Source organism: Balaenoptera ricei, chromosome 6 (genome assembly GCF_028023285.1).
Source record: "Balaenoptera ricei isolate mBalRic1 chromosome 6, mBalRic1.hap2, whole genome shotgun sequence".
In the NCBI taxonomy this organism is placed as follows: domain Eukaryota; kingdom Metazoa; phylum Chordata; class Mammalia; order Artiodactyla; family Balaenopteridae; genus Balaenoptera; species Balaenoptera ricei.
The window spans coordinates 20,942,009-20,965,924 of record NC_082644.1 but is presented as its reverse complement, the minus strand read 5'-3'; positions in this window follow the sequence as shown (position 1 = coordinate 20,965,924).

Here is a 23,916-nt window from a genome sequence, read left to right as displayed (position 1 = left end):
ATCAACATGAAGTAGGTACGGCTTTCAGAAGATATGACCAAAATTAACTCAAGTGATAAAATACATCAAGAGAAATTATAAAAGTAGTCCAAGAACTCTCCTGAAAATGGACCAGGTCCAGTTTAAAAGATGAGTGCTGTGACCTCTTTAAGAAAGAGCTATTTCCTATGGCATAAATCTGGTCCATAAATTGGAAGAAAAGTTGTCCAACTCAGTTGCCTAAGTTTGCCAAATGATGATAATTAATCCATACTAAATGAAAAAACAGGAAAATCTTATCTGAGGGTATAAAAAACATATAAATACATCAAGATAATGATGATATTTCTAGAGGGTACGCTCAATGTGGCAATTCTCCCCAAACTGATAAATTTAATGTAATCCTAATCAAAATTTCAAGAACATTTTTATGGAACTTGACAAGCTCATTTCCAAGTTCATATAAAGGAGAAAATATAGAAGATTAGCTAAATAAATTATAGGAAGAGAAAAATGGAGGTGCTTGCTCAGCAGATATCACGTCATGAACCACATAAAGAAATAAAACTATAAAAATACGGATAAGAGTAAATTAATAATTCAGGGAGCCAAAGAGATAATTCATACACAGACACACACACAGTGTGTATATCATGTTATATATCATGATATACATATTATGTTGCATATATGAAAGTCACAGTGTTTCAATGTAGTGATGAACGTATGGAAAGGATACACATGTCACCTAGCATCAGTTATCCTTGATGGAGGTTTTGAGATTGGGAGATGGTAAAGGGATATAACCCCATGTACTTCTAAGTATTTTAATCTTTCATACCCAGAAGTATTTTTGTAATGAACTATGTAATGTTTTTAGAAATTTTTTTCTGAGAATTTGTGTATTTTCTGTTTCATTTGCTTATTTTGCTGCCACATTTATTTTGTAAAGTGGAGGAAAGAATTTTAAGACTTTCCCTCTGGAACTGGGTTCAGATACTGGCTATCCCATTTTCTAGCAGAGGGAATCATGGACGAGTTATTTAGCTTCTTTCTGCCTTAGGTTTCTCATCTGTAAAATGGGACTAATGATACTTTATGTGGCTGTTAGGAAGGTTGAATGAGATAAGATATATCATGTGCTTAAAAAATATTACTAATGAAGCCCCTTGAGTTGTTAGCATGATTCATGTGAGAAATAGAAAGAAAACAAGCATGGCTGGAAGGTATGGGAATTTGTGGGGTTGTTCTAAGAGAAATATTTCAAATTTTAAAATGATTCCTAAAGGCAATGGGAAGAATTGAAATATTTCTATGCAATGAAAACATGACATCAGATACATCCTTTATATAGATTCCCTTGGCAGATTAGTTATTGCATTATAATTTATTACATTTTATAGTTTAATTCTATTTTATAATTAAATCTATTGCATACTATATGTCAAGAACTTTAACTGATAGTTAATGATAATGTGAGCACTGACATGTAAAAGAATATTTGCTTTTGAAAGCCTGTGAAGTATAATTGTGACAATTATCTCTCCCAAGAATGCATCTTGTGGCTTAGTCAGTTCAGTGGAGTTGAGTTTTGTGGCCCTTCTGATTGCTTATGACCAGGGACAGGTTATTTATGCTACTGGTGAACTGTGGGGAAAGAATCAGCAACTCAGGCAGCTCCGAAGAGTCCCGGGAATTTGAGTTTGTGACATTTCAGTCTTTAAAATGTATATTTACATTGTTATTCTAATTTTTTACTTCGTTATCTTATTATCCTAATTGATTATTTCAAGAAATCTCTTATTAAAATATACCACACACATATGCATACATATTTAATTTAGATGTGTTAGCACAGGCATAGGTTTATGAATAGATATCGTAACAAGTTGTTATGAAATTGCTTTGTATTATCAGAAAATTTATAGAGAATTTTAATACATGTTCAAGGTTTTGGGAATAAATCATTTTAAATTATATATATTGTTGGTCTCTAAAAGCAGCATAAAAGCTTTAAAGAGGCAACATTACCAGCCTGTCTCTTTCATTTACTCTAAATAAACACATGTAAGTCTTATGACATGGAAGGTATTATACGAGGCTGTGTTTGATCTAAGTGACTTTTGTTTCCTCAGCCTTTGACATTTTAATCTTTCCAAAACATTTGTGGGGATAGGCAGAGAAAAACAACTCCCTTTTATAATGCTTGAGAGAGGAAAAAAGATCTCCTGAAAAACATCCTGATGTAATGGGTATTGGGCTCAGAATGTAAACAGAGATATTAACGTAACTATTGAACTAAGAAAACAGCTGCGATGAAGCAGGAGCATTTGCCCATAGTTTCGGTGTTAAGATCGAGAAAAGCTGATGCATATAACAGAGTATTCTACCAAATGTTTACGTATACATTTACCAGTTGTTTTAAGAAAAGTGAATGGATCTTAAGGTGTATAATGCATACATTTATATTAAATGACACAGATATTTAGTCTTAAATTCATATCAGAAATATTTGTAAAGATTCAGAGCTCTGCTTTTCTGAGATAAATCATGGTCTTATGTGTGAAATTTCTAGGGCCAGAGTTCCGGAAGAGGAGATTGCCTCTGCCCAAGCAAAGATACAAATGCAGACTTCATTTAAATTTTGTGAAGTTTAATGAAATTGAATAATATGCAAAACAGTCTACTGAGTTCAATCACTGGAGCTTTTCATCTCTGTGAAGTACTGGTCTTTAACTTACAGCAAATATTACTGGTCATTGTTAGATCGAGTAATTTTTAAGTGTTTATTATAATTTCTAATATTTTTATTATTAGTCTTATTACGGATGCCCTTAATCAGAAATATTTTAAATTTCTAATGGAATGTTTGTAAGTTTATACTTAATATTTAGAATTTCAAAGAAAAAAAGCAGATCATGAGCAGCCCCAGTAGCCCTCACTTGTCCACATTTCTGCTTCTGTTCACTAATCCTTCCAGAAGAAGCCACTTTGAACACCACGGAACAGGTTTGTCTGTTTTCAGACTCTGTATCAGCTGGTTTTTAAAGCCACAGCTTTAAAAAATAAGGGGTATATAGACTCAGTGATGGAAGAAGAGAACCGTGTTATGGATTTGGACCTCAGGGCCAGTGTCAGATGGGGAACTATGCATCTGTGTTTTATGCTAATGCACCTGGAGAATCCTCAGGAAGACTAACGGGGGTGTCCTGGCCAACATCCCCAGTAGTGTAAGGTAAGCCAGGGGACCTCATCGGCCCCAGGCTTTGTCCCCAAAAGAATAAGAGTGAAAACCAGGAGCAAAAGAGCAGATCATGCCGGACATTTCCCAATCGCCCTTCATATATCCTCCACCATTTCTTTCCATCCTGCTCTGTGTTCTGGGAGGTGGTTATAGGAACCCATAAACAGGGTCCCCACACTCTGGCTCCTTTGTGTGTCACCTTAGTGGGAAGGGCTGGCAGGAGACTGGAGGAAGGAGGAAAAAGAATCAGGGAATTGATTCCCCCAGAAACTTCTCTGAAGAGAAGCTGTTAAAGAAAAAATTCTGACACTTGTGAAAATTATAAGGAAGATTTTATTCAGGACTATTGGAATAGGTGTCAAGAGTATTGCAATAAGGGAGGAGAATGAGGCTCAACTCCTAATACAGTAAGAATGGGTAGGGGTTTATAGCCAAAGAGCAGGTTGGGGGTCGGTGGATGGAAGATGACTAAGAGTGGACATCAAGGGTGGGGCATTCTTGCTAACCTGGCCTGTCTATAGAGTTCAGTGAAGGAAAGAGTTTATCAGTGCCCCCTGAGGGTCCTGTCTTCTAACTTGTACTTCCCGCCCTTGCCCCTGAGGCCTGCTACTAGGGGGTGATTCCCTGCTATTACAAAATCCCACTTTTTGGTTTTCCTTAACTTTGGCCATACCTTTGTAAATAGTGTCTAATAAATTCTCCTGAGTTACCCCACTGAATAATTCATCTGATACCATTCCTAGTCTCTCTCTCTCTCTCTGCCTCTCTATGTCTCTGTCTCTTTCTGTCTCTCTCTCATCCAAGCTGTAGCCAGCTGACCTTCTCCCTATTACAAAAATGTGCATCACATTCATGGCTTATATTTCCTCTGACCTGAAGCTATGTCCCCATTCTTCTCCCTGCCACCTTTCTCTTTTTACTCAGGGCTTGACTCACCTCCGAGTCCTCCCCCAAATTATCTTTCCAACCATACCTTGTTCCAATATTAAATTTTATTTTTTTCTTAGTACTGATCGCAATCTGAAATTATATCGTTTAGATACTTCTTTACTGTATTGGTTAATGTTCAGTTGTAGACAGCAATTTTATCATTTTTAAGCAAAAAAAGGTTTTTCTTTTTTTGTTTGTTTTGCCTTGCACACTTTGGTTTACAGAATCTCATAGAAGTTTAGGAAAGAAAGTTAGGTTGTCACATAGCAAGAAGAAATCTACCTAGAAAACTGCCCATCCACCATGTAGAACTGTCAATGACTATCCCACTGCCACTGACATGTATTGCTGGGGGAGCTGCAGACCAAACCTAAGATTCTCTGCTAGAGTCACAGCAATGACAAATGACACCTCAGGGCTGTTCTTCCTGAAAAAAACAGGACCTGACCTCCTAAAACTCACTTCATATCCCAGATCTTGCATGATGCAGGACCTAGCTGCAAGGGAGTCTGTGAAGTGGACACTGGTGTTCTAGCTTCTGCTGAGGAAGGGCTACTTCAGGGGGCTGAAATGGTGTTGGAAGAGCCAACTGCATTTTCTGTCCCACTACTGTAAAATCTGAGCTCTCTCAACAGTGTAGATGGTTTTTACCACTGAATAGTCAGGGTCTATATTAGTGACTGCTCTACTGTAAATGTTCAGTAAGTTTTTTGTGGAATAAATGATTTTAAAAATATATATTTCACTTTTATTTACACAAAGGGGCCACACTGTATATTCTGCACTTTTTCCTTTAATAATATATCTTACAAAATTTCCCTATATCAGCACAAAGTTTTCATTTTATTTTTAATGGGACACATAGTAATCATTATATAATTGTACCATAATAAAAGAAAACAGTTCCTTATTGTCAATTTGTATTCGATTTTTTTTTTTTTTTTGGCTGCGTTGGTTCTTCGTTACTGCACACAGACTTTTCTCTAGTTGTGGCGAGCACAGCCTACTCTTCGTTGCAGCGTGCGGGCTTCTCATTGCAGTGGCTTCTCTTGTTGCGGAGCATGTGCTCTAGGTGTGTGGGCATCAGTAGTTGCAGCACATGGGCTCAGTAGTTGTGGTGCATGGGCTTAGTTGCTCCGTGGCATGTGGAATCTTCCCAGACCAGGGATCGAACCTGTGTCACCTGCATTGGCAGGTGGATTCTTAACCACTGTGCCATGAGGGAAGTCCTCAATTTCTTTTCAGTGCTAAAATAATGACAATGAAAAAACTTAAATTCATACCTTGTCAAGTACATCTTAAGGTGAATTTCTACCAGAGAAATTGATGTCTGAATGTATTTGTATACATAACAATATGATAGAATTACCTAATTTCTTTTAAAGAAATTAAGCTCTCACTAAAAGTAGAACCTAGTGCCCCACATTATTTTATTTTGCTAAATACGTATAACATAAAATTCACAAATTTAGCTATTTTATGATTTAAAAATCAGTAGCACTAAGTATGTTCAGGATATTGTGCAACCATCACCACTATCCAGTTTTCGAACATTTTCATCACCTCAAATGGAACCCTCCTGCCCATTAATAGTCACTCCCCATTCCTCCCTCCTTCCAGGTCCTGGCTACCACAAATCTGCTATATCTATGGATTTGCCTATTAAGGATATTACTTATAAGTGGAATCTGTTTCCTTCATTTAGCATGTTTTCAAGGTTCATCCATGATTTAGCATGTATCAGTACCTCTCTTCTTTTTATGACTAATAATATTCTGTTGTTTGGGTAGACCACATTCTTTATTCATTCATCAGCTGTTGTACATTGGGTTGTTTCTACATTTTGGTTATTGTGAATAGTGATGCTAGGAACAGTCGTGTACAAGTTTTTGTTTTACCTCCTGTTCAAACAAAATATTTTGGGAATATACCTAGGACTGGAATTGGTGTGTCATGTGGTAACTCTGTGTTTATTTTATTGAGGAACCATCAGACTGTTTCTGTGGTGGCTGTACTATTTTACATTACTGCCAGCGATGTACAAAGGTTCTAATTTATTCATATCCTCCCCAACACTTGTTATTTTGCATTTTGTTGGTTATGGCCATCCTAGTGGGTTTGAAGTTGTTTATCACTGTGGTTTTGATTTGTATTTCCTTAATGATTAATGATGCTGAGCATCTTTTTGTGTGTTTGTTGGCCATTTCTATATCTTCTTTAGAGAAACGTCTATTCAGGTCCTTTGCCCATTTAAAAAGTTGGGTTGTCTGTTTTTTGTTGTTGAGTTTTAAAAGTTCTTCATATTTTCTGGATACTAGGCCTTTATCAGATATACAATTTAAAATTATTTTCTCCCACTCTGTGGGTTGTCTTTTCGCTCTCTTGATAGTATCCTTTGATGCTCCTAACTTTTAAATTTTGATGAACTCCAATTAATCTATCTCCTCTTTTGTGACTTGAACTTTTGGTATCATATCTAGGAAACCATTACCAAATCCGAGGTCATGAAGATTTATACCTAGGTTTTCTCTTAAGAGTTTATAGTTTGGGCTCTTATATTTAGGTCTTTGATCTATTTTGAGTTAATTTTTGTATAGACAGTGAGGTAAAGGCCCAAATTCATTCTTTTGCATGTGGACATTCAGTTCTCCCAGCATTTGATGAAAAGATTGTTCTTTCCATCTTAACAAAATCAATTAACTGTAAACATGGAAGTTTATTTCTTGGCTCTCAATTCTAGTCTATGGATCAATATGTCTATTCATATGCCAGTACCACACAGTTTTGATTACTGTTTTGAAATTAGAAATTATGAGCCCCTCAGCTTTGTTATTCTTCTTCAAGATTGTTTTGGCTATTTGTGGTAGCCTGGGCATCACATAGTCTTTTTAAAATTTTACTATTATACTAAAGTCAAAATTATGCACACAGTGTTATTTTAATTTTTATTTCTTTAATTATATTCTATCCTAGCCATCCTACATATATGTATGGGCCTGTTATATTACTCTTATTTCCTTTTTAAAAATAAACTCCCTATTTTTTTTTGTTACTCATTTTTCTTTTGAGTTTTCAGTCTTTTTAAAATTGATTTGTATGAGCATTTTTACAAGTTTAAGAAATAACGTCTCAACTCTCATGTGAACTTTTCCCCTTGTTTTTGTTATTATTTTGACTTAGGTGTAGAAATTCTTTAGCTATATAAATGTTCAAATTTTTATAATTTCAATGTTATAAAGATTTTCTTTTTGACCTTCTTCTTCTTAAGATATAAAATCACCAAGTCTTTCTGATAGAACATTCATGGTTTTGTCTGTTACCTTTAAATTGCTGATCTATTTGGAATTTATTTTGAAATAAATCATGATGTAGAGATTCATCTTTATGTTTTTTTTTCAAAAGATTAGTCAATTGAGCTGACATGAAACTCACTTCCTTATCATGTATTATTTTTAATGCATTCACTTATATGAATATTTATCAATTTAAAAACTTCTTCATAAAGTATAACAGACATGTAGAAAAAACTCACAGTTATAAGTATACAGCTCAATGAATTTTTACAAAAAGAACACATCTATGCAACCAGCCCCAAATCAAGTAACTTAATTTTCTCATTAGATCAGACACCCTCATCTCTCCTCTCCAAAATCATTTTTTTCCTTAGGGCAACCACTACTCTGACTACTAATACTATAGACTGTTTTTTCCTAACTTTCAACTTTGTACCAATAGAGTCATAGAGAATTATACACTTGTGTGTCTGGCTTATTTCACTTGACATGTTTGGAAATTCATCCATCCTATTGTGGGCATTATAGTTCTTCTGTTCTCACAGTTGCATAGTATTCCATTGTGTGAATACACCACAGTTTATATATCCATCCTATTTTTGATGAGCATCTGGATAGTTTCCAGTGTGGGGCTATTACAAGCAGTGCTGCTATGAGCATCCTGGTACATATCTTTTGTTGAACTTATATATGCATTTCTATTGGGTGTGAAATTGTTGGGTCAAAAGGTATGCATACGATTGGTTTTAATAGAGATGTAGAAACTACCAAAAAGCTTTCCAATGAGATTGTACTAATTGACACTCCCACTATCCGTGTACCTGAGTTTCAATTATTCTACATCCTCACAGACACTTCATATTGTTGATCTTTCTATTTTGGTCATTATACTGGATAAATTGAGGTTTTAATTTGTATTTTCTTAATGAGAAGAGAGGGAGAACACATTTTTATATGTTTCTTGGCCATTTAGATATCATCTTAATTTTCTTGCCTGTGTCTTATTTGGTTGTTTCTCTTTTCTTATTGAATTTATGGGTTGTTTATATTGTTTATATATTCTTTCTGTTGTCAGATATATGCACTGCAAATACCTTCTTCCATTCGGTAACCTGATTTTTCCCTGTCTTATAGTGGTTTTTTGGACATAATTTTTGAACTTAATATATTTCAATTGATCAATTTTTTCCTTTATAGTTACTATTTTTTGTGTGTCCTTGTTAAGAAAACTTAACCTAATCTAAGGTCATTAAAGTTGGGGTTTTTTTCCTTTTATATTGAGATCTGCAATCCATCTGTAATTGTTTTTCTTTATGGTGTGAGGTAGGGATCAAGATTTAATGTTTTCCATATTGGTACTTAGATGGCCCAGGACCATTTATTGGAAAGGCCAGTCTTGTCCACTGCATTGAAGCATCATAAAAGTGAGTCTGCTTCTGAACTCTCTTTGTCCCTTTGGTGAGTTTGTAAATTCTTGCAATAATACCACACTGTTGTTACTTCTTTTAATTAACTTTATAAAATATAATTGATTTTATAACAGATCTTGATAAATAATAGTGTAAGTTTTGTCTTTTAAGTAGAAATGCAACAGAATCTGTAAGTTAAACTATTATAATTAATTAGTGACTCTTATCAGTCTCCATATATAAGGTCATATATAAAAAAAGTATGTTGTCTCATATCAGCAACAAACAATTGAAAGCAAAATTTTAAAAAGTATTTTTTCAGCAAGGTGATTTCAAAAATCATGAAACATACAGTAATAAGTCTAACAAAAGATATGCAAGATCTCTACCCTGAAAATTTTAAAACATTTTTGAGAGAAACTAAAGAGATATACATGTGTAAGGAAATACAAAGTTAATGGATTGAAAGACTCAAAGTTGTAAAGATGTCTATTCTCTCCAAAACTGATCTATAGATTAAGTTCATTCTAATAAAACTCTAAATGTTTGTGTGACTGTGCAATGTGCACACATGGAAACTGATAAGTCAATTGTAAAGTTTATGTGGAAATACAAAGGACCAAAAATAATCAAAGCAATTTATTTATTGTATTAAAAAAATCATTGCTTTTTAAATTTTGTATTTACTTTCATGTTACATTTTATATTTTCTTTGTTTTTGTGATTTTTCTTGTTTTGTTATTGGTGTTATCCTATTATTAAAAAAAAATTATACAATGGGAATAGTGTAAGTACCTGTAAACTGAAATATTGAAAGACTTCAGTGTAATTATCTGGATCAATTACACATATACACCTTCTTTTTCTTTTTGTTTTTGGTAGGTCATAGGGTAGCTCTTTGACAATGGTCTCAAGGTTTTAAGTTATTTTTTTTCTGTTGGAATTTTATGACTCTTCTTAGGACAATTATGTTAACATTTTTGCCCCCCAAATTTTCCATTTATCCAGATTTTTAAATGTGCTTACATCCATAGTTATACATTAAATTATTATGATTCTTGAATTTTACTTCCGAGGTTTCTCTTTAATTATTATTATTTTTTTAACTTGAAGATGTTTGTTTCCTCCTTAATTAGATAAACTTGTGATTATCTTTAAAAAAAAAATTCTTTCCAGATGCAGGTTCTGGATTAAAATATCCATTGTACTGTTTTTTGGAGGAAAAAAAGTATTTTTCCTTAGATATGTGTTTGTACTTTGTGTTTGTACCTTGTGAGTACAAACTCACAAGAAGCCCGTGTGCTTCAACAAAGAGACTTTTGAAGGTAAGCTTTGTGTTTGTACCTTGATAACCTTACAGGTGTGTACCCACAAAGGCCACATAAGCAAGGCTTGAATCCAGGTTGGTGGTAGTCTAGACAGGACATCTTATGAGCCTGCCAGAACATAAGAGCATGGGAGCCTTGTCAGTTGCTCCTATAAGACCATTTCTCATGTGTTTCCTGGTCTACCAAGAGGCTGGCATGAAGCAGTTTCTTACTGCCACCTGGGTTCTGACAAGGGTCAGACTCTCTGCCTTGCCACCCTCAGATTACAGCTGCAGGCTGTAAAACTGCCTAGCAAATCATGGCTTTGGTTCCTCAGCAACAGAGACTCCTGCCATCCATTTAATATCATCTGACCCCTTTGTTTCCATGTCACCTGGTGCAAGGGCTAAGGAGCTGGCACCTGGGCCACCCTTACTTTCACTGCCCATGTAAGAAATAAACAGTCTGAATCTAAAAAGTGTTTGTTTCTTTATCAGATGAATCCTTCAAGCTGGGTCTTGCCTTGTGTGTGACATGTTTTACTCTTTTTAAATTTACGAATTTTAAACTTTTGTTCTTATTATTCTTTCTGTTTCTTTTGTTATTTATTTAAACATTTTGAATTATATTTAAGGTTGAATTGTATTAGTCTCCCTCACCTGATAAGGAAGTTCTTAGCTGTTTAAATGTTTTAAGAATTTTCTTCTGAGCACAGTTTTAGCATATCTTGTTAGATTAAATATGTTTTTTTTTCTTATAGTTGTTTTCTAGATTTTGATCTCTTCCTTGACTCAAGTGTTACTTACCTATTAAAAAATGTTTAAACGTTTTTTATTAATTTTTTTGCAGTTGCTGTCTAGTTATCTCACTAGATCAGAGAATGTAATTCTTATAGTTTAGATTTCCTTCATTTGACTTTATTTTCATTTTTCTTTGTGGTCTATATGGTTAGATTTTATCAATGATTCATGGATGCTGGAAACACACTCATTAATTTCTCAGAATCTCTGTCTTCTCACTTGTTTGTGTCTATCTGACACAAGGTCTGACATTTTTGGTCTCCCCAGCTCTCTTACTGTTGTGCTTAAATCAATCTCCCCTGCATTTCTTGTCCCTGAAGAGTTACGAGAGTGACTTTATTATGGAGCATAACTTTTGTCATGATTCTTTACCTTGTTTAACAACTTCTGCCTTGAGTCCAAGCTTGTCAGATTTTAGCGTCACAAACCCTACTTCTTTTTTCTTGGAATTTATCTACTATGTGTTCCTGTATCTTTTGTTTATAAACTTTGGTAGAATTGCCAGTAAGAAATAACATACTGTTGAGTATTGATTTATTTCCTCTGTGGCATTAACTGACTTCACTTTACTTACATATAAACATACATGCATAATTTTACACACAGGAACAAGCTTCATGAATAACTGTGATTTGTTAGTCCCCTCCCCCCATATCTGTAGTCTGGTTCTTCTCTTCCCCTAATTTTTCCCTTCCATCCAGATCAGGTCCTTCTCCCCACACAGAGAACCCATGATGACAGTGCAGTACTGTTTATCTTCTAGATTTACCCCATGCTACACACACACATCATCCCTGTCTACCTCTGTGTCTATGACTGTGTCTGCATTTACACCAATGGTCGCCTGCACACACACCTTGATGTTCACGTCTGCCTTGGCCCCTGCGTGTCTCCTGCATTTGTGTGCTGACATCTCTGAATTCCATGTCCTTTCAGTTTCCCCCTTAAGTTCACAGGGAATTTAAACATTTTTAAGAAAATTTAAAAAAAAATTTTACCCACTTTTAAAAATTGGTTTCTGTGGGATGATTGCTCTAAATGACCTTGCTTACAATTATTGGAAAGTAGAAGCTCTACTTTAGAATTTAGCCTCTCTTTGTATTAATTTTTGTAAAATTGATATGTTTTTGAAAACAAGCATTTTTACCCTTTCCTCTTGTTCATTTCTTATTTTGAGTCTTCTGTAACATTATATAGTTTTTTTTTTAAATATATACACCTTGTGACATTCTTGTTAAATGTGTTCTTAAACGTTTTAAAGATTTTGTTGTGAATATAATATGTATACACAGACACACATACACACACACACACACACACACATTTCTTTTTCTAGTTGCTTATTTAGAAAAAAAACCTTATTATTTTCATTCATGTCCATCCAGTTCACTAAATTCGAAATTTTCACCTCGAGTATCATGGCTTGTCTAGGGTGCTTTCACATCATTAGCAAAGAGAAACAGTTTTACCTCTTATATTCCAATGTTTATAAAAGCTATAAAAGTTTTGTTATGTTTATCGGAACTGTTCATACAATGTTGAAAACTAATGAGTCAGTGGGCTTATGGTCAACTGTTTTGTGGTTTCATTATTTAGGATGCTACTTAATCTTGGCATTTAATATATGTCATTGCCATGTTTTCTTCCACTCTCAGTGTCAATATTTTGGTTACAATTTTTACATCTACGTTCATAATTATTTTCTGTACTACCACTATATTTCAGAATTGGATTCATGCTGACCTTATAAAATAAATCAGAAGCCTTGTTTCCTTGCCCATGTCTTGTTTGTGGAAGTATCCAAAAAGGTGAGCCAAACTCAGGCATGGATCCAAAGGACTCATCCTTGCATAAAAGGTGGTTCTCTTTCCTCTCTCCTCTATAAAAATTGGTCTCACTCTTGGGTCAATTTGAATATTTTATATTTTTCTAGAAAACCACTTCTTTCCTCAAAGAATTTAAATTTGTTGCATCATGTTGCCTGAAGATTTCACTTATGATTCCATTGATTACCTTGCCTCCTTCCTCCTTTATTAAAGGTAAGGCTCCCATATTATTCTTAATCTTGTACATTTTTATTAACTTTCTTTTTTCTTAATTGGGTTCATGTACAGTTAGTCTCTCCTATCTGACTTTATAATTTATTTATATTTTTATAGATGAGATTTCCCTATTTTACAGTATTGATGTAACATATATTTGGTCTTAATATCTCATCTGATTTTAAGCTTCTTTTTTTTCTATCTTTGCTATTTAGCTTATCTTTGCAATTTTAGGATTGTTTTATGTATGAATATGTGTACGTGTGGGTCCATCTGTTAGTGATGTGGAAGTCATAGATTCTGTTTTTGGGTTTTGTAGTGGTTCTTTTTATAATTCTTGATATCACACTTAGCCCTCTGTTTCTGAATTTAGAACTCTTACAGAGCATCTGTTGCCTCTGTTATGACTAAGAGAAAATTACCACTCTCCCACTTCCTCTCTCTTCCTTCCACCTCCAGACTTTTCTTGGTTTTCTTCTTATTTTTAGTCTTTCTGGTGGTTTCCCTCACAGCTCCAAGTAAAATTCAGAGGTTCCTTTTCTTGGCTTACCTACTTGGTGTTGTGACAGATGAAGAAATGGCAGTCCTGACATTGTCTTCTTCCTGCTCTGATTCTTGTTGATTTTAGAGTGAGTTTTACTTTTTTGAGGTTCATAAAATGTACCTTCTGGAAGAAAATTGCCTTCAGAAATTTGTCTCATTCTATTTAAATGTTCTCCTCTTTGCTATCACTCCTGTTACTGGTTCTTCTTTCATTACTTAGATATCCACATTCAAGCCTTTAAAAAAAAAAAAAAAGCCATGGTAATATATTCCTGAATTATTTCCTATGTGAGCTGTTCTACCTCATGACAGATACTTAAGTCACAGCTTCCTGCATGTGATGTCCTGGATTCTAGTTTCTTTCCTGCAGCAACTATAACATGCAAAATGCTTTTGTTGTTTTCTGGGGGAGATCCAATTCAGACTGTTGTCTTGTCGCTGCCCTTGTCAGTATTTTGTTTTGTCCTACCAGTATGGCTGAAGAATGGTTGTCTTTCTGTAACTATATTTAAAACTTTAACTAGTCTCTGCATCTTTGTAGATAATTTTGTGCCAGTTTTGGGGGTCATTGTTTTCCCTTTAGGTTTGCAGACTGTTCTTTCTCAGGTTCAGGAAAATCCTTTTCTATTATATCACTGAACGCACTACCTCTTTTCTCTGAAGGGGTCCCTGTGGGTGGACAACCATGATCTTGTATTAGATGTGCCTGCTTTCCATCAATGTTATTTCGCCTTCAACTGAATTCATCTCCCTGCCTTTTTCCATCTGCATTCACAGAGAAGGTCCCGAACTTTTCCTGTTCATTAATAACTTAGCTCTACAGTAAATTTGCTCTACTCCTTACTATTCCATTTATCAAATTTGCATTCGGGATGCTTTGAAACAAAATTTTGATCTAAGCTGCTCCTTTTTGTCTGGAAAAATGTTTACTTGTGCAATTTCATGTTATATTTCTTCCATCTTTCTTCCTTTTTTTCTTTTTGAAAATCATTTAACCATTTATTTATTTTTTGGTTAATGTATTTTATTAAATTTATTTAATTTTAATTGAACTATAATTGATTTACAATGTTGTGTTAGTTTCAGGTGTACAGCAAAGTGATATATATATATATATATATATATATATATATATATATATATTCTTTTTCAGATTCTTTCCCTTATAAATTATTACAAAATATTGAGTATAGTTCCCTGTGCTATACAGTAGGTCCTTGTTCGTTACCTATGTTATATATAGTAGTGTGTATATGTTAATCCCAAACTCCTAATTTATCCCTTCCCAACCCTCTCCCCTCTGGTAAGTTTGTTTTCTCTGTCTATGTGTCTGTTTCTGATCCCTTCCCACCCCTCTCCCCTTTGGTAAGTTTGTTTTCTATGTCTGTGTGTCTGTTTCTGTTTTGTATATAAGCTCATTTGTATCATTTTTTTTTAGATTCCACATATAAGTGATATCATATGATATTAGTCTTTCTCTGCCTGGCTTACTTCACTTAGTATGATAATCTCTAGGTCCATCCATGTTGCTGCAAATGGCATTATTTCCTCCTTTTTTATGGCTAAGTAATATTCCATTGTGTATATGTACCACATCTTCTTTACCCATTCATCTGTTGATGGCCACTTAGTTTTCTTCCATGTCCTGGCTATTGTAAGTAGTGCTGCTATGAACATTGTGGTGCATGTAACATTTTGAATTAGAGTTTTTGTCTTTTCTGGATTTATGTCCAGTAGTGGGGTTGCAGGATCATATGGTAACTCTATTTTTGGTTTTCTTAAGGAACCTCCATACTGTTCTCCATAGTGAATGCACCATTTATTTATTTATGTTGTACTATATTTGTGTAAATACCAAATTATTTTTTCCATATTGCTTGTGCTTGAAGTGTGTAGTCTGTCTTGATCATCCTTCTGTCCTGATGAAGTGCAGGCAGATTTTCTTTGATACCTTCCCTCTCCCCTCTGAGACCTTGTTCCGTTTCTCATGGAGCTCTAGGGTTTCATGAGGTGGTACTGAGCTCTCTGGGTTTTCTGTATCAGGAGGGGACAGTGTGCATGGCCTGGGCTGTGTTTACTTTCCTCCAGCTTCCTGGAGTATTGTGCATCCAGCTTCCTTCAGCCTGTCAGGGGGCATTCCCTTCAGTGCCCTTCTTGTGGTCTGGAGTTCTCCAGCTTCTGATAGCTCTTTCTCCTTGGTGCTGGCTGTCTTTGGGGACAGAGAGGCTGCTGGGTTGTGTTTCTACTCAGTACCCCTACTTCTGCAGCGTGCTCTCAGATCCACTTGGAGCAGAAGGCTGGAAAGACATATGGAAGCAGGTTTGGGGCCCCTGAGGGAAGCCCACAAGGAGTGGAGGGGTTTTACTTGGTCCTCTTCTAGTTCTCTTCTCCCATTTCCCACTGACTTAGTTGGTTTTCCTATATATTTTCTCTTTGACTAATTGCTACTTGATTTTTGGAGTTAGTTACCTCTGCTTTTGAGACCTTTCTGTTTGTACCCCTCTGCTGGGGGGGAAAATGGCAATGATTGGGGGAACTTTTCCCTGGGGGGACTTTTTCTAGTGATTTCTCAGCCCTGCCTAAACCACACTTACTTGGCCTTTCTCATCTTGGATTATTCATGACTCCTCCCCCCATCCCCCAGACATAATTATGCATCTAACCTTTCTTCTCTAGTGTTTCCTTCAGATGCAGGTTGGAGACTGTGGTAAGATATTATGCCAACCTGAGGGATTCCTGGAAGTTTCTACCTCTCTCAGTGTTGGGACAGCAGCCATTTCCTTTGTTACACTGTGGTTGTTGGAATTGGGTTTTATTCTTTCTCATCCAGCATTCAATATTTTAGGTTTCCTGAGATGTAGGTTTTGATTTCTCACTTCATGCTGTCATTTTATAGTAAAAGTCCCCAAATTTGGCTTTCAGAGTGTCATGAGGATGGCCTCTCTCAGCAGAAGACACAGTTGGAGGTCACCACCCATCACACATCTGTTAGAAGCCCATGTGATTTTGGAGAGAATGTTAAATAGATTTATTACTCACACATTGTTTGATTATCTTATTTGAACCTTGTTCTTAGATTGTCAAAAAATGAACACAAAATGCTTACATGATATATTTTAGGAGGAAATTAATAAAATTGGAGGACTCTTTGGAAGGGTGAACATGGTTCTGGAAACCATGCTATAGAAGACAAAAAATTCACCAGCCCAAATGTCTGGAAAGGTCAGTAGTGAATCAACAGTTGTAAAGTGACCAGGTGTAAGGCAAAGGTGATGGGGGGGAGGGACTGAGATGAATTGTAATACACATGGTGCACCTAAAAACATTCATAGCAAGGTCATTTATAATCACTGGTGCAGGTCAAAGTTGGAAGGAGTACTCTTCATGCCCTAGGTTAGAGAAGGTTCATTGGCTTCCACAATCCTTTGGTTGGTAGTTTTTACAATGCATCTAACGAAATCTTGTGTGACCAGCTAGATTATGGTCTCATATACAGTGCACACATATCTAATATAATCCATAATGTTATACATGTAATGTTACTCATATACATATAGGCCTAAAGGAAGGTGTCTGGAGTCATCCAGGAAAGAGCTCATGAGAAACAGCTAGAAACCATCACAAGGTCCCTGTGTCTGGAGTCATACTGTCCTGGATTTCAATCTTGGCTCTTCTACTGAAACTGAGTCCTCCTAAAACTGTGTTTCATATACACTTAAGCACAAATTTACCCCTTCTTTTCCATAAATTATCCCCTTAGGCTTTGCGTCTATAAATTGATTTACAATCAATAGCCAGTTTTCCAGCTGCTCTCATGAAAGGCTATTGTTTTTCCCCTTAAAGATACTATCAGGGATAATTCAAAGTTTTGGAATTGATACATGGAGAAGCTTCTGACTTGAGCTGCTCTTCTGTGGCTGCTCATATTGTCAAGGTAATTCCCTGTCCGCAGAGATTTCCATATAGATATTTACCAAAGACTTTATTAACAGATGTACAAATAAATTTTAAATGACCAAAGTGAAAAATGGGGCTGGAGGGAGAAGAGAAGAGAGGATATTCTTCAGAGAAAGTTGTTAAATCTGGAAATTATTGAATTACCATATTGTTTTTTTCTTCTTCAAGCAAAATACAACCCAAGAGCCATGGCTTATTAGGCGTCTATAGTGGGCCTCGGTTCTTCACACCAATCATTTTATTCAGTGCTGAGCCCAAGCAGATGGTGGTGCTATGATTCTCATTGCACAATGGGCCACAGAGGCAAGTTCATTTTTTTGCTCACTCTGAGCCAGTGACTGGATCTTGTTCAGTGGTATGTCTCCGATACTAAGCTGGGTCTAACACTCATTTGATCCTTCAGTTAACATTCTTAGTTGATGAAGAATATAGCTGATAGGTATTGTTGCTGAACCAAACTCGGGTCCACTTGCCTGACAAGGAACAAAGCAAATCTACTGACACCAGGTTGTGGTGAAGGAAATTACAGGATTTATTGCAGGGAACCAAGCAAAGAGAACTGGCAACTTGTGCTCAAAAGACCCAAACTGCCTGATGGCTTTCAGGAAGGTTTTTTAAAGGCAACATTAAGGGTGAGTGTTGCAGGGTGCATGATCAGCTCATAGAATTTCTTCTGATTGGTTGGTAGTGAGGTAACAGGGTGACGTTTTGGAATCTTAATCATCAACCTTCTTGCTCCAACCAGTCTGGAGTCTATGTGCTTGTGGTCAGCATGTAATCACCATCCTCCACTTGTGTGGGGGTCTTAGTTTCTACAGACGATATGGGTTTAGTTTCAACTAAAATATATGGGTCAGATTGTTATGTATATGCCTTGAGGAGGAACTAGGACTCTGTTTTATCACTGAACTACTGTTCAAGTTATAATTACTTTTCTTGCTTGACTGTTTTTCCTTTGTTTCTGCATTCCCTCAGTTCTCTAATTGTTAATTTCTTGTGTCTGCTGTTTGGAACTCAAGGAAAGCCTAGGAGACTAAAGCTTTCTATAAATAAGAAACAGGGGACACAGAGGGACTTTTGTACCTGGGAAGGCCCTGACTGGGTCCTGCTTGCTTTCAATCCCCCCTTTTCTTTGATATTCCTCAATCCTGAGGGCAACAGGGGGCAGAACAAGGAAGAGAATAAAGTTTTGGATAGAGAGGTTAATTATAAACTTGGCAGGGGAACTCAGTTTTAGGAGGACTCAGTTTCAGTAGAAGAGCCAAGATTGAAATCCAGGATGGTATGACTCCAGACACAGGGACCCTGTGATGGTTTCTAGCTGTTTCTCATGAGCTCTTTCCTGGATGGCTCCAGACACCTTCCTTTAGGTGTCAACATTTGATAATGATGTTTCATAATGTAAATAATGAGTCTGGGCCTCTGCTTCCAAGCAAGTTACAAGGTTATTTCTTGAAAATATTTGTAGATGAGTTTTCTTTCTTTAATAAAATATATTTACATATAAGGCCTATTCACAAAGGATGTAATGCCTGAACATGTTCAATTTTCAAACAAACTCTGAAAAGAACAGTTGTCATATTGTTTGCAAATATCCACTTCTACAGTCGAAGACAAGTGACCAGTGAGAGGGATGGACTTTACATGTCCAAGTCTAGATGGGTGAGTTAGAATCTATGAGGCTCATCAGCAAGAGTGTAGCATATATGAATGTGCATGTAGATGCAGCAAGAGTGTAGCATATATGAGTGTGAATGTAGATGGAAAGGGGTGGCAAGACCATGGAAACAGAATATATTCATTATGCGCTAAATATACGAAGTCCATGTGGCACTGAATATTTATGAGGCTTTAAACCACCACACATTGGTGACACATATTCTGTCTCCTGGTGTCCTTGTCAAGGAAGGCAAATAAAATCCAGAGCTGCTCCCTGGATGAAATGCAGCTGCAGCCATGGCCAGGCATTCTTGTCCCTGCATCTCACCAATGGAGCAAGTGTGTGTTGGCTCCAGGTGTCTTTCACCTGTTGGGCTCCCTGGCTCAAACCTTAACTCTGGTCCTTGTAACCACACTGTGGGGCCAGGAAGGCTGGTGCTGGAGACAGATAGAGAGGAAGAGAGGGAACATGTGGTTATTATATAATCCAGTATGCATAAAAGGTACCCCCACACACACCCTACTTGTACCCAGTCCTCAGTGTTAACCTGCCCCGTTTCTCTCCTCTCATGTTTCACTACATTTCACATTGATTGAATAACCATATAATTTGGTCTGTGAGTCTTTTCTTCTGTGACCTCCAGGAGAGGCTATCGGATGATGTACTTAGAGGCTACCAAGGCATCCATCCACATAATTTCTTACAAGCAAACGAGAAAATTTCTCTCTGCTTTTCCAACATGCTGAATGAAACAATACTTTTTCTACTGAGCATGAATGGATCATTGACTATTGACCGTTATCTCTGTTTCTCTCTCTGTAAGCAGACATTACATCTTTAGTTCGAAAACTATTTATGGAGTTTCTCATATGTACAAGGTGCTGTGCCCGATTCTGGAAATAAAGATTTCCCAGAGCTTGTGGGCAGATGGTAGAGAAAAATAAGACCTTCCCATCATGCATGAGAGAAGCTCCAAACTCCTGCCTTACTGGGACTCCAGCATCTTCTTTTTTTTTGTAACCACTGAACTTTATTTGAAAGCAAATAAACAACAACAACAAAAACATGACGGTGACAAAGTGAGTTCTCTCTTGTACCTTCGACATGAAAATCTCATACCTTCAGTGTGTTTTATCCCCTTGCATGTATCTCTCAGGATTTCATCCAAACAGAAGTGGAGAGGTTTCATATCACTTTTTTCTACCTCTACTGGCATTTGGCTACTTTTCCTCTGCACCTAAAAATATGCAGAACTTCTCTTTAACTTGTAGAAAGCTTCCCTTTAGTTTAAAGAAAGTTTTTTCTCAACTCTGCTGCCCATTTAACTTAGAATCCCTGTCTTCTTCCTTCTCTTAAACTTTCTTTATGATGGCCATATCCTCCCCATCCATTCCTTCTTTTTTTTTTTTAACGTCTTTATTGTAGTATAGTTGCTTTAAAATAGTGTTAGTTTCTGCTTTATAACAAAGTGAATCAGTTATACATATACACATATCTCCATATCTCTTCCCTCTTGTGTCTCCCTCCCTCCCACCCTCCCTATCCCACCTCTCTAGGTGGTCACAAAGCACCGAGCTGATCTACTTGTGCTTTGCGGCTGCTTCACAATAGCTATCTATTTTACATTTGGTAGTGTATATATGTCCATGACACTCTCTCACTTTTTCCAGCTTACCCTTCCCTCTCCCCGTGTCCTCAAGTCCATTCTCTAGTAGGTATGCATCTTTATTCCCATCTTGCCCTAGGTTCTTTATGATCATTTTTTTTTTTAATTTTTAGATTCCATATATGTGTTAGCATACGGTATTTGTTTTTCTCTTTCTGACTTACTTCACTCTGTATGACAGACTCTAGGTCCACCCACCTCACTACAAATAACTCAATTTCATTTCTTTTTATGGCTGAGTAATATTCCATTGTATACATGTGCCACATCTTCTTTATCCATTCATCTGTTGATGGACACTTAGGTTGCTTCCATACCCTGGCTATTGCAAATAGAGCTGCAATGAACATTGTGGTACATGACTCTTTTCGAATTATAGCTTTCTCAGAGTATATGCCCAGTAGTGGGATTGCTGGGTCATATGGTAGTTCTATTTTTAGTTTTTTAAGGAACCTCCATACTGTTCTCCATAGTGGCTGTATCAATTTACATTCCCACCAACAGTGCAAGAGAGTTCCCTTTTCTCCACACCCTCTGCAGCATTTATTGTTTGTAGATTTTTTGATGATGGCCATTCTGACTGATGTGGGATGATATCTCATTGTAGTTTCAATTTGCATTTCTCTAATGATTAATGATGTTCCAAATTCTTACATGTGTTTGTTGGCAATCTTCTTTGGAGAAATGTCTATTTAGGTCTTCTGCCCATTTTTGGATTTGGTTGTTTGTTTTTTTGATACTGAGCTGCATGAGTTGCTTGTAAATTTTGGAGATTAATCCATTGTCAGTTGCTTCATTTGCAAACATTTTCTCCCATTCTGAGGGTTGTCTTTTCGTGTTGTTTATGGTTTCCCTTGCTGTGCGGGAGCTTTTAAGTTTCATTAGGTCCCATTTGCTAATTTTTGTTTTTATTTCCATATCTCTAGGAGGTGGGTCAAAAAGGATCTTGCTGTAATTTATGTTATAGAGTGTTCTGCCTATATTTTCCTCTAAGAGTTTGATAGTGTCTGGCCTTACATTTAGGTCTTTAATCCATTTTGAGTTTATTTTTGTGTATGGTGTTAACTAGTGTTCTAATTTCATTCTTTTACATGTAGCTGTCCAGTTTTTCCAGCACCACTTTTTGAAGATGCTGTCTTTTCTCCACTGTATATTCTTGCCTCTTTTATCAAAGATAAGGTGGCCATATGTGCGTGGGTTTATCTCTGAGCTTTCTATCCTGTTCCATTGATCTATATTTCTGTTTTTTTGCCAGTACCATACTGTCTTGATTACTGTAGCTTTGTACTATAGTTTGAAGTCAGGGAGCCTGATTCCTCCAGCTCCGTTTTTCTTTCTCAAGATTGCTTTGGGTATTCAGGGTCTTTTGTGTTTCCATACAAATTGTGAAATTTTTTGTTCTAGTTCTGTGAAAAATGCCATTGGTAGTTTGATAAGGATTGCATTGAAACTGTAGATTGCTTTGGGTAGTATAGTCATTTTCACAATGCTGATTCTTCCAATCCAAGAACATGGTATATCTATATGCCAATAAAATGGACAACCTGGAAGAAATATACAAATTGTTAGAAATGCACAACCTTCCGAGATTGAACCCGGAAGAAATAGAAAATATGAACAGACCAATCACAAGCACTGAAATTGAAACTGTGATTAAAAATCTTCCAACAAACAAAAGTCCAGGACCAGGTGGCTTCATAGGTGAATTCTATCAAACATTTAGAGAAGAGCTAACACCTATCCTTCTCAAACTCCTCCAAAATATAGCAGAGGGAGGAACACTCCCAAACTCATTCTACGAGGCCAACATCACCCTGGTACCAAAACTAGACAAAGATATTCACAAAGAAAGAAAACTACAGGCCAATATCACTGATGAACATAGATGCAAAAATCCTCAACAAAATACTAGCAAACAGAATCCAACAGCACATTAAAAGGATCATACACTATGTTCAAGTGGAGTTTATCCCAGGAATGCAAAGATTCTTCAATATACGCAAATCAATCAATGTGATACACTATATTAACAAATTGAAGAAGAAAAACCACATGATCATCTCAATAGATGCAGAAAAAGCTTTCGACAAAATTCAACACCCATTTTTGATAAAAAACCCTCCAGAAAGTAGGGATAGAGGGAACTTACCTGAACATAATAAAGGCCATATATGACAAACCCACAGGCAACATCGTCCTCAATGGTGAAAAATGGAAACCATTTCCACTAAGATCAGGAACAAGACAAGGTTGCCCACTCTCACCACTATTATTCAACATAGTTTTGCAAGTTTTAGCCACAGCAATCAGAGAAGAAAAAGAAATAAAAGGAATCCAAATCGGAAAAGAAGAAGTAAAGCTGTCACTGTTTGCAGATGACATGATACTATACATAGAGAATCCTAAAGATGCTACCAGAAAACTCCTAGAGCTAATCAATGAATTTGGTAAAGTAGCAGGATACAAAATTAATGCACAGAAATCTCTTGCATTCCTATACACTAGTGATGAAAAATCTGAAAGTGAAATTAAGAAAACACTCCCATTTACCATTGCAACAAAAAGAATAAAATATCAGGAATAAACCTACCTAAGGAGACAAAAGACCTGTATGCAGAAAATTATAAGACACTGATGAAAGTAATTAAAGATGATACAAATAGATGGAGAGACTCCAGCATCTTCTGCTCTGAATGTTCCTCGCTGCTCCCACCGACAGCAGCCCCTTCCTTCCTGCTGCTCCTCTATGCTGCTTTCTGTCTCAGAACTCTGCATCGATGTTTCCTCTCCTTTTGTCTTCTCTGACTAGGACCTTCTCATGTCCCACACCTTGATCCTTCAGATGTGTGGTCAAGTTGATCCCCTAAAGAAGTCATTTCCTGACCATTGCAATTAAAATTATCCCAGCTGCTTCCTCCCTTCCTTCCTTCCTCCCTTCCTTTCTTCCTTTCTCTTTCTTTCTTTCCTTTTTATTTCTTTCTCTTCCTTTCTTTCTTTTTTCTTTCTTTCTTTCTTTCTTTCTTTCTTTCTTTCTTTCTTTCTCTTTCTTTCTTTCTTTCTTTCTTTCTTCCTTCCTTCCTTCCTTC